A 13,141-nucleotide genomic window follows, 5' to 3' on the forward strand; every position below is an offset into this window, starting at 1 on the left:
TTGTTGTTTATTCAGTAAAGATTGTTATTGAATAAAGAGAATTTTACGATCATTAATCTAAATAGAATAAACTAAGAACACTCTGGCTATAGTATGATTACTTGAACTATATGTAGAGACATAAGAGTGGATCAAGTTCAAGTATATAGTCAAAATGATCTATAGTACAAGGATAAGGCTGAGTACCTTATTCTGGGGACACTATGGATGCGGCCCACTTTTGTATATGATATAAACAATGTGATCACTAAATTGTACATGTGGAGACATGTGAGTGGGGGCGTCCTATGCAATGAGTATTGTATAAGATCGGACCATGAAGAAAACCACTCTCACTTTATAATGTCGTTTACTGTTGAGACTGATTTTCTTTTCATTCGATAACCTAGGTAACTCGATTTTAATCCTGAGCTAACCATGAACTCCTGTTTATTCGGAATTATCCTTAGATTTGCATGGGTGAGAGTGGCTCTAGTTCGCCAACTCAATAGGCCTCCCATTTCAGGGGTAAAACTGGGTGAATGGTTGGGGACGTGGGGTGCAAGATGGAATTCACTCCTACCCACTTTTAGGGATAGAAGAGAGGTAGTTCCCTTAAGCACTGACGCCAGGTCTTGAACAAGGGGCCCCACCCTCTCATTGGCCTTAGAGGGATTCGATTTACTGGTTGGACCACAAACCAATTGTTCATTAGAGGATCAGTGAGACATAAGGAACAAGAAGTAACTTTAGGGGTAAAACGGTAAATTGACCCAGGTCTAGTTACGAACAACCTGTGAAGGATCGACTTACTAATCATGGTTATATCAAATGGACAGAAATATATCTATAGTGAAGGGAGTGCAACTACTAGGCTATAGTGGAGTGTCCTAGTAGTTAACGAATGTTGGAAGTAGGTTAATGAGTTTAACCTGTTAATCTTGGATCGTTGGAGCCCATGATCTATAGGTCCATTAGGTCCCTATGCTAGCTCATATCGGACTAAACCATAGAACAGTGTGACGAGTGAGTTCGAAGTGTTCGAATTCAAATTAGGGAATATGCGCTACATATATACGATATATTTAATCGCATTTTTGTTTTATTTACGAATTAAACAAAAAGAGAGAATATGAGATATTTAAATAAGATTTAAATATCTTAATCAATTATGTGTCGGAATTGATTGGGATTGACATTTGAATTAATATTAAATATTAATTAAATAGTTTAATTAATCCTTTAATGTTACTTTAATTTGAAATTAATTATTCAAATTAATTGTTGAATTAAAATGAAGAAAGTCAAAATGTTGACTTCATTTAATAGAAAAATACATGTTAGTGGAATTTTGAGGTGTCAAAATTTGGTTTTAACCAAACTTTCATGCTTGCCAAATAAACCCCACAAGTTTGAGTGGAATTTTAAGTGTTAAAATTTGGTTAACTCAAACATGCATGCTTGCCACATAATCCCAAACATTTGAGTGGAATTTTGAGTGTCAAAATTTGGTGAACTCAAATTTGCATTAACATGCAAACATGACTCTTTAAATAGAGTAATCATGGTACATGGAAGGTCTTCTTCTTGGTGAAAAACCTTGAGAAAAAACCTCTCACAAACACTCTCTTCATATATACAAAATCCCTCCCAAGTTTAGTCACTCACCGGATTCCACAATCCCGTTCTAAGGCCGGAGGATAGTGGAGAAGACACTAGTGGTGGTACGAAACCGGTTCGTGAGGAAAAAGGAGTTTGAACTACAAAAGGTTAGTATCTAAACTCATTAAGTTTTAATACTTATGAAACATGCTAGTTATTTACTATAATTGATGTTCTAAAAGTGCCTAAGATCCAAATTGCTTCTGCATGTGTTATATTAACACAATCAATTTTAACGTTAATTAAATCTCGAGCTATTTGATCGGTTCAGGGTCTTAACTCACGGTTCTTTGGGTTTTTCTTTATATATCCTTAATTCATACTTGGTTTAGGGTTCATATGAAAATCTAAGCAATTTCTACAAGTATTTCTTAACAAAAAGTCCAAGGTGGCTACTTGCCTCGTCGTCGACGTTTGGGACGTCCATTCTTGAGCTTCCAGTATCTGAATTACTTCAAATTTCCTCCCACGTACTCGTTATTGTGTCTAGTTTCTGAAACCATAAGATTTTCTATGAGAATCGGTCTGGAATGGGGTTAAAATTGAGAAAACCCGAGAAAATGTCAAATTTTGAGAAATGGTGGAGGATTGCTCTCGAATTTTGAAGAAATCTGAGGTTAGGAGACCCAGAATCTAAACGCATAACCTAACTATTCAATAAAAAAATTAGTCATTATTTCTTTTGAAATCTCAATGAATCAGCGAAAATATCTTTACTGATGAATTTTCATATCTAATGATTTTGGGGATAGCTCAGTTGGTAGAGCGTCAGACTGAAGATCTGAAGGTCACGTGTTCGATCCACGTTCACCGCATTTGGTTCACATTGCATAATTAACTTGCCTATTCAATCTAAAACTTGTGATTATTAATTTATTAATTTTTTATGTTATCTGGGATGGCTTAGTTGGGAGAGCATTAGATTGAATATTGGAAGGTCTTGGTTTGATCTGCATTCATTGCACCTTATAGTTTAGTTGATTATTATTTCTTTTTAAAATATAATGAATTATTGGAAATAGCTTTACTTCTGAATTTTTATTTTTAATGTTAGCAGGGATAGTTCAGTTGGGAGAGTGTCAAACTAAAGATTTGAAGGTCACGTGTTTAATCTCCACGTTCACCGCACCTGTAACTATTCAACTGGATTATCACATTAACAATTTGAATCAAATAAAGTGACATTAACCATTTGAATCACCTCAACCCCACTTGTTGAACTTGACCAAATGTCTATAACATAACACTAACAAAGTCTTTTTAATCTAAAATACCATTGAACTTACCATTATAGTGCCTCTCAAACGTAGGTAAAGTTTAAATTCGAGTCTCCTTGTCAAACTCACTCGGGTGCTCATCTCAACCATGATGGCGTTCAACAAGAGAGACCTCGAAAATAGCCGGATTATCACATCAACCAAAATTCGAGTCTCCTTGTCAAACTCACTCGGGTGCTCATCTCAACCATGATGGCGTTCAACAAGAGAGACCTCGAAAATAGCCGGATTATCACATTAACCATTTGAATCACCTCAACCCCACTTGTTGAAATTGAAACAAATATCTAGAACATAACACTAACATAGGTACGATGTTCATAAAAGTCTTTAATCTAAGATACTATCGAACTTGACCATTAAAGTGCCTCTCAAAATGAGGTAAAGTTTAAATATAATTGGTGACAAAAGATGAAACTATAAAATAAAAAGAAATAAGAAAATAATATTCAATTTCAGAGAATCAAACCAGAATCTCCTAGGTGAAAGCCAAATATCCAAACCGTTGGACAACAATGAATTTTTGGTGTAGTTGTCCTAAAGGCTTTTGTCTAATCGCTCAAGAGTTTTACTATGATGTTTTGGGTAATGTCTAACTCTTCGACACGTCCTTTCATGTGTGTGATAGAGTTCTCCGAATTACCGCGACGTTTCGAGCTGTTCGATCGTGTGGCTCTTTCTTCAAAACGGTAAACATCAAACATCAAACATCAGGTCTTTGATTGGCAACCCATCCAAAGGATTGTCGATTGCATCGATTGGATCAATAGTCTTCCCATGAGTTTATGGTGCATGACCCATTTTTTAAACCATTCACCTTCGAGCGCCACCATAGTTTTGCATCGTCCATGAGATGCATTGCGACCAACGTAACTCTTAGGTCCTATGAGCAAGTAACAGTAACCTTCAAGTATTGATCTACGTAAAAAATAAAGCTTTTTAATTCCTTAGCATCTCGGTTTACATTTAAGGGGTTGGGTTCTTGGATTTTAAGTTTGTTAAGCCCACATGAACTTGGCTTGAGGTGTGGTTCTCTACAGCCCAACTTGTCAAACTCACTCGAGTGCTCATCTCAACCATGACGTCGTTCAACAAGAGAGACCTCGAAGACGACTGGATTATCGCATTAACCATTTGAATCACCTTCTCATCTCAACCATGACGTCGTTCAACAAGAGAGACCTCGAAAACGACTGGATTATCGCATTAACCATTTGAATCACCTGCTCACCTCAACCATGATGTCGTTCAACAAGAGAGACCTCGAAAACGACTGGATTATCGCATTAACCATTTGAAATTGAACAAAATATCTATAACATAACTATGACAAAGGTACGAAGTTCATAAAAAGTCTTTTTAGACTAAGATAGAAACTGTAAAATAAAAGGAAATAAGAAAATAAGATTCCATTGCCGAGAATCAAACCCGGGTCTCCTGGGTGAAAACCAGATATCCTGACTGCTGGACGACACTGGATTTTTGGTGTAGATGTCCCGAAGTATTTTGTCAGATCGCTGAAGAGTTTTAGCATGATCTTTTGCTTAATGTCTAACTCTTTGACACGTCCTTCCCTATGTGTGTTAGAGTTCTCAGGGCTACCGCGACGTTTCGAGCTGTTCGATTGTGTGGCTCTTTCTTCAAAAGAGTCAATATCAAATGTTAGGTCTTTGATTGGCAGCCCATCCAAGGGAGCATCGATTGCATCGATTCCATAAACGATCTTCCCATGAGTTTATGGTGCATGACCCATTTTTTATACCATTCACCTTCGAGCACTACCATAGTTATGCATCGTCCATGAGATGCATTGTGGCTAATGTAACTCCCAGGTCGTATGAGAAAGTTCCTGTAGCCCTCAACTCTCAGGTCGTATAATAGAGTTCTTAGAGCTACCACGACATTTCGAGGTGTTCGATTGTGTGGCTTTTTCTTCAAAAGAGTCAACATCAAACGTCAGGTCTTTAATTGGCAACCCATCAAGGGGAGCGTCGATTGCATCGATTCCATCAACGGTCTTCCCATGAGTTTATGGTGCATGACCCATTTTTTATATCATCCACCTTCGAGCGCTACCGTCCATGAGATGCATTGTGGCCAACGTAACTCTTAGGTCCTATGAGCAAGTTCCTGTAACCTTCAAGTAGTGTTCAACGTCAAAAATAAAGTTTTTTTAATTCCTTAGCATCCTGGTTCCCATTTAAGGGTTTGTGTTTTTGGATTTTCAGTTTGTTAAGCCCAACATGAGCTTGGCTTGGGGTGTGGTTCTCTACGACCCTCCTTGTCAAACTCACTCTGGTGCTCATCTCAGTCATCTCAGCCATGATGGCGTTCAACAAAAGAGACCTTGAAAATGACCGAATTATCACATTAACCATTTGAATGACCTCAACCTCACTTGTTGAAATTGAACCAAATATCTATGACATAACACTATTAAAGGTTCAAAGTTCATAAAAGTCTTTTTAATCTAAGGTACTATTGAACTTGACCATTATAGTGCCTCTCAAATCAAGTTCATAAAAGTCTTTTGAATTTAAGATACTATTGAACTCATCCATTATAGTGCTTCTCAAACCTAGGTAAAGTTTAAATATAATTGGTGACAAAAGATGAAACTATAAAATAAAAGAAATAAGAAAATAAAATTTCATTGTCGAGAATCAAACTCGGGTCTCCTCGATGAAAGCCAGATTTTCTGTGTAATGTCTTCGACACGTTTTTTTTATGTGTGTGATAGAGTTCTCAGAGATACCGCCACGTTTCTTGTTGTTCGATCACGTGACTCTTTCTTCAAAAGAGTCAACATCAAACATTAGGTCTTTGATTGGAAACCCATACAGGGGAGCGTCGATTGCTTCAATTCCATCAATGGTCTTCCCATAATTTTTTGGTGCATGACCAGTTTTTTATACAATTCACCTTCAAGCGCCACCATAGTTTTGCATCGTCCATGAGATGCATTGTGGGCCGATGTAACTCTCAGGTCCTCTGAGAAAGTTCCTATAGTCTTGAAGTATAATATCAAAACATATTAACGTATTTGATATGTTAAATATTAAAATAATTGATGTGTATCATAAACATTAAATAAAAAAAAATATTTGAAATTTGAATGATATTCATATTAATTAAACATATATTATGATATTCTACCACATTTTAATATTATTTAAATAAGATATTATATCTTAATGTATTAGGTATTCAAATATATAATTTGAGAAAAGTAATCACAAGTTCACCGTAAATAGAACCCTAGGGTTAAGTCAAAAAGTATCAAACACTAAATACGGTGACATTTTAGGTGATATTTTGGAGAGGAAACTGATAAGGTCTCCAAAGAGTAGGAGGTCATTTCTGACATTTTAGGTTAACAACATGGTGAAAAGAAACCAGAAATTCTCATACTAGTGAAAAAGAAACAACATGGTCATTCCCGTCATCAATAATAGTGAAAATGAAGAAATATTGCTACCCAACATGTCATGAATAAGGAAAAAGAAATAATATATTTTTAATAATAGATAGTCTTATTTCTGGAGATGGGGGGTAACGATCCCCGTACCTCTCGCATGCAAAGCGAGCGCTCTACCATCTGAGCTACATCCCCTTGATTTTTACATCATAAAACCTTAAATGTCCCATCATCAATAATAGTGAAAATAAAAAAATATCAAAATATTAACAAATAGTTTGGTTTGGTGATGTGAGGCATCGATAATTGTGAAAATGAAAAAATATAATAACAAATTAAATACTTTCTTTTGGAGATGCGGGTTATCAATCCCCGTACAACTCGCATGCAAAGCGAGCGCTCTACCATCTAAGCTACATCTCCACAATTTTTACGTCACAAAACCCTAAACTTCTCATCATGAATAATAGTGAAAATGAAAAAATATCGCTACTCATTATGTCATAAATAAAGAAATATTGAATAGAAATAAAATAGAAATAACAAATAGTTTCTTTTGGAGATGCGAGGTATCGATCCCCGTATCTCTCGCATGCTACATTCCCACGATTTTACATAAAAAACTCTAAACTTCCCGTCATCAATGATATTGAAAATGAAAAACTATCCCCGCTCATTATGTCGTAAGTAAGGAAAAATTTAAAAGAACTAATTTATTTAGTAATCGTTTCCTTTGTTGATGCATGGTAACGATACCAGTACTTCTCACATTTGATGCAAACACTCTACCATCTAAGCTATATCCTCAAAATTCTTATGTCACAAAATCCTAAACATCTCGTCATCAATAATAAGGAAAAAAAAAATAACGCTATTCATTATGTCATAAATAAGGAAAAATTGAATAGAAATAAAATAGTAATAACGAATAGTTTCTTTTGGAAAAATTGAAAGAAAGGCTGCTCGATCTCCTGTAAGGCCAACCCTCAACGGCGAGCTCACCAGGAAATGCTATAAGTTTGATAGAAGTCCAAGGTTTCGTCTACTACGGACCAGGAAACTCTTGGAGGAGCAAACGTGAAATGAGAAATACATTCGATTACGGCAACTAATAGATAGTGAACTTTTTGGTAGAAACTGAATGATCCCTTGGCTCGAGAAAGAAAAGGAAAAGGTAGTCGTACTTCTACCTTTTCCGTCGGACGATAGGAAAGTTTGAGCTGAAAGATTGAATCACACCTGATAAGAAAGGCGGGCTTAGCAGGTTTCTCCAAACGTATAAACAAAAAGAGGAAGCAACCGGTCCTAAAGAGGATACCGATACGCATACATTCTCGCATGGAAGAACATAGCTGAACCGGATCAAGGGTCCTAACCTAGTCCGACTGACCTTCTTTGGTTGGCCCCCGCCCCTTGTAACAAGGTCAACGCGTACGTGCTTTTTCCTTTCGTTTAGCGAGATAGCTTACCAGCTCTTTCGGCTCATAGCAGCAGTATGAAAAGCAGAATCCTCATCATGAGTCGAGTCCGCATTGCCATACGAATCGACATCGGCCAAACCAAGAGCTCCTATTTTTTCTTTAACGAAAGCGGATCTAACAGTTTCGATAAAACCAACATCTTTTAAAGATGGAGTCGCTCTGCCTTGATCACAGTGGACATATGCAGCTCCCGCTTTACCTTTGTCTACCGTGAAATGGAATGTTCCCTCACGATAGGCCCTCCCAGCTCCCGAACGTCTTTCTACCAATCGAGAGAGGTATAGAATAGTACAACAAACCAACAAGACAAGAATGGACTCATAAGATGGGTGGTCAGGGAAGCGATTTCATTTGTGTTATCCGCCAAGGAAACGATCAAGGAATTCTCTGTACACGGCTGAGAGATGACCGTATTGTTGCACATCCTAAATAAAGTACTGCAGGCAAGCGAAGCTTTTGAAAATGAAAGCATGTAGAACTCAGATCCACTTTTTCTTCGATTCGTAAACTTCGGATCTGATCTTCCTTTCGTCTCCAGGTGACTGAGAGAGAATTTAGGCCTGGCGTGCATCCGATTCGGTCAACAATAAGGTACAAAGCGGATTGATTAAATGGGCTTGAAGTTGCATTATTGTTAGGTCGAAGATCTCTACTAGGTTTAGTGCAGTTTGGTAATTGCGAATGTTGCCGTAATCGAATGTCTTTTTCATTCGACATTCTCTCTTACCAAGCACTCATACTTGCCAGGGTTGAGGAGACAGTCCTTGAGCTAATTGGGTTTCGAGATTGCGTATACGCGAAAAGAGCTCGCTTTCGACTTTCTCCTCGGCATTTTGTGCTCGGTTCTAGTTCAGGAAAGGGTCTGATCTCTTTCATTGGAGCACATTGATGCCGAAGGAGTCTTCGGAACTGGTGGAGAGGCTATGATGACTTCAGGCTATTCAAATAGCATGACCGATACCACAAGAAAGGGTATCTAAGTCACACTAGTGGAATAGCTTTTTCATAATAATTATCTCGATATATGATACCAAAAACCTGCCTGATGACTGATAAGGTAAGGGGTTTAAACATATATCGTGGAGTACACAACAGATGACCTATTTGATTGAAAAGTTCCTAGAAAGAATACAATAGAATAAAGGATTGTGACAACAGATGACCTATTTGACTGAAAAGTTCCTAGAAAGAATACAATAGAACAAAGGATTGTGACAACAGATGACCTATTTGACTGAAAAGTTCCTAGAAAGAAAGGATTGTGACAATAGATGACCTATTTGACGGAAAAGTTCCTAGAAAGAAAGGATTGTGACAACAGATGACCTATTTGACTGAAAAGTTCCTAGAAAGAAAGGATTGTGACAACAGATGACCTATTTGACTGAAAAGTTCCTAGAAAGAAAGGATTGTGACAACAGATGACCTATTTGACTGAAAAGTTCCTAGAAAGAAAGGATTGTGACAACAGATGACCTATTTGACTGAAAAGTTCCTAGACAACAGATGAAGGATTGTGACAACAGATGACGTATTTGACTGAAAAGTTCTAGAAAGAATACAATAATAGAACAATTTGTGTAATGCTCTTTTCGAAGTCCGGCTCGAGACGATCTTCTTGGTTCAATGTTTAAAAACCACATTTTAAATCATATTATCTTGCATAATTCATTTTGATACTCGAGACGATCTTCTTGGTTCAATGTTTAAAAACCACATTTTAAATCATATTATCTTGCATAATTCATTTTGATATAATATTGTTGGGGGCATTTTGAGAATCGAACTTGAGACCTCTCACACCCAAAAGGATAATCATACCACTTAGACCACATGCCTTTATAGCAAATCTATAATTCTTAGTTGCTAGTCTATATGAATATACCACTAGACCAAAGCAAGAATCATACCACTAGACCAAATGCCCCTATTATGGACTATAAACATATATCGTGGAGTACACAAGTAAATGATATTAATAAGAGCATTCTCTTTCTCTAAGAAATATCTTTTGAGAAATGAACATAGGGGCATTCCGAGAATTGAACTCGACCAAATGCCCTTTCTAAAAAAAATGCAACATTTTTAACTCCTACTCAATATATTTTTTTCTCTCAAGTTTGAAATCTATTTTCTTGAGCGGTTGTTGGACTATAAAACAAAAAGTTGATGGTCTAGTATTTTACTTGTAAGTAAGGCATGTAATGTTGAATTGTTCTAATATGCAAGTGTTATCGAATAAACTACAACCCAACAAATGAATCAAACTAATCAGTTTGGGTTGGGGTTGGATTTATTCGGCTCAGTTCGTCAGTTTGTTTGATTTAATTCTTCTATTTTGCTTCGTATGACAAGAAAATGAAGTTGTATTGAATGTACCATAATTTGATTTATGACAAACTCATATGAAATATAATTGCATTAATAGTACTAAGAGTTGGAGTCTATAAATATTTCATAACTTAAGTGCAACTCATGCTTCATTAAGACGAGATAAACTTTAGTTAAGTAACTGGAACTTTAAATTACTTCATGTGGAGCTTCAATTACTCTATGTTAGCTACTATCTTTAGGGTTTACTAATTAGACACGAGTTCTTTGATTTAGGGGATTGTTTTATGTAATTTTCAACTACAACTTATGTTTTCAAATTTTTAGGTCATAATTTAGGTAGTGGTTGTATATTATGGATGAACACTAGAGTTTCTATCCCGTTCACCACAACTACTCTAGTTTTTGTTTGAAGGCTATAATTGTCATCTATGTTGTATGGCAATAAAATTTGTTTAGATGAAATTTTAGTTAAAGTTGCATATTTTACTTCTTGCGAGTAAAAAATTTGTTTCTTAACATAATATGAATTTACTTGCAGAGTTATTAGGAATAAGATGGAGAAAGAAATTTTCTTTAAAATAATAAACAGACCAAAGTTCATCTTTGTTGTTGTCTAATTGTGATTTTGCAAAAAGCTTAACTAATATGAAATATCAAGGTAAATCAAGAATATATATTCACACGTCATTCAAGATGACAATAAAATGGAGTTAAATTGAACGCAGTTGTAGTTTCATGTCTAGCATAATTGTATTAATGATATTAAAGAGAACTTCGTGTTTTATTAGAAGAGACCAACTTCCTTTAAGGTACTAGGAGTTTAAACTACTTCCATTGTAATTTCAATCACTCCACAATGATTACAAATTTAGGGTTGGCTAATTGGACATCAATTATCAACTTTAGGTTATAATTTAGGTAGTAGCCATTATAATATTAATGAGCATAAGAGTTACAATTCTTTCATGGACCATATGTGTTATAGTTAAATGAATATATATATATTATGTATGTCGAGGTTTGGGTAAAGCACAAAGTAGTAAGGAACACCATTGTCAACTCTAAAGCCACCCACAACTCATGATGGAGACAGATGCAAAATATTTTAACATCCTTTGGCATCAAGATACAGGAAAGATGAACGCCGTCAAATTGGAAGCTTTACCTGTCTTAGGAGTCACAATGAGAACTCTAATCAAGCTGGAGCCTTGGACTAAGCAAATTGTTTAGTGATAGTTGAAATGGATGACTTCGACGTCGTGTCAGGAATGAACGTCCTGCTGAAACACAAAGTCATTTACATGCCCCTAGCAAAATGTCTAGTAGTAATGGAGTCTAACCCGATGATCATCAGAAAAACATCCATCAACCAAGAGGGTTGAAAATGATGTCGATACTACAGTTGAAAAAGAATCATAGCCATGATGAATCTACGCTTGCTGCTACTGTTGTAATTAAAAAGGGGAGCTCGAGTGAGCCAACCTCAATAGAAACCTTGTTGCCACTACATGAACACCACGACGCAAAACAAGGTCAAATAATGGATTTATCCCCACCAGAAGAGACAAAAACAAGGTTAGATACTGAAGAAGGGAGACAGAAACAAACCACTGAAGCAACACCTGTTCACACAGAAATATCATCTAGACGGATGAAGAGAAGGGTCAGTCGGAAGCGTCAACCACAATAATTTCAAGAAAAATAAAGAGTTCATATAAGTTAAGTTCAGATAAACTTCGAGTTCAAAGCAACAAGAACAAAAAACTGGTGTGAAAATACTATGGACTAGTTAAAGTTATCCATAAGATTATGAAGACATCATATAGAATCCAATTTCTCTTATGGATGCGGACTAACCTTTTTGTCCACGTTAGTAACTTGAAATGTTATTATTTCGACCCAAAAGACATCAAGCAGAAGCAGGTGGTATGACGTCATACAAATAAGAAAAAAGTTTCAAGCGAAGAAAGTAGGAAAGACACGAACAGAGAAGACATGAAGACTCAACAAACCGAGAAGTGATTTCAACAGCACCTAGTAGGTTGGAAGAGACTCCTCATTATGAGATCAGCTGGAAGCGCATCGAGAGACCTAAAGTCAGCCTCATCCAATAAATTGTGTGGGGGCAGATGTCATAGTCATGATTGCCCAAGGCGTGTTGCCTGTGGTTGCATGTTGCATGTCTCAGCCATTCTTGTAAACGATTTGTTGTCCAAGGCGGTTATTTGTGCAATGTTATTGTTTACCGATTATTTGGGCGACACGCCTTGAGCAATCATGACCGTCACAATTGGCTAAGACATTTGTTGTCCATATGTTATTGTTGTCCAAGAGACTCCTCATTATGAGGTCATGATTGACTAAGACATTTAAAGAAGTTTTACCTAGGGCAACTTCTATCACAATCCTCTTCTCGCTCTCTGAAACTTCTTTAAATGTTATTGTTCACTGGTTATTTGGGCGTATCTTCCTTAAAAGGGTTGTGACGATAGATGACCTAGGTAAAACTTCTATTGGGAGATCAGTGCAATAGAGAATCTGTGTCCCTTTCCTAAAACCTTCAACGGACAACATAACAAAGAGTTCCTAGAAAAAATATCATAGAACAATTTGTGTAATGCCTTTTAAGTTAGGCTCGAGGCTCTATCTTATCTCCCAAGAATATGGTTCATTCTCTATTCACATAGAAATTCTGCAATAGAAAGTGGTACCCTCATCTTCTTTTACAAAACTTTCTCAAGTCCTCATGGAATGATTTGAAAGTGGTAGCCTCATCTTCTTTTATAAGACTACCTCGGCCTTCATGGAATGATTATGCTATGTTGATTCTTAGAGAAGGGAGTAGGAGTAAGAGTAGATGACTGTTTATGGTCCAAGTCCCAAAAAAGTAAGTCTTTATGTCAAGAAAGGAGAGGAATCCTCATAGTTTCCAAGATTTGAAGAGAATCATACATACACAAATTTCCTTTGTGTGTTTATTCTTGTTGTTT

At 36.4% G+C, this 13,141-nt stretch overlaps 1 non-coding gene across 1 annotated transcript; it reads left to right on the forward strand.

Moving 5' to 3' along the window:
- Positions 1–2,383: 2,383 nt before the first annotated feature.
- Positions 2,384–2,456, forward strand: TRNAF-GAA (transfer RNA phenylalanine (anticodon GAA)). The gene has a single exon. It is a non-coding gene; the product is annotated as a tRNA-Phe (tRNA).
- The last annotated feature ends 10,685 nt before the right edge of the window (positions 2,457–13,141 follow it).

The sequence above is a fragment of the Cucurbita pepo genome, unplaced genomic scaffold (assembly GCF_057944985.1).
Source record: "Cucurbita pepo subsp. pepo isolate OVF unplaced genomic scaffold, ASM5794498v1 scafford_2, whole genome shotgun sequence".
Taxonomy (NCBI): domain Eukaryota; kingdom Viridiplantae; phylum Streptophyta; class Magnoliopsida; order Cucurbitales; family Cucurbitaceae; genus Cucurbita; species Cucurbita pepo.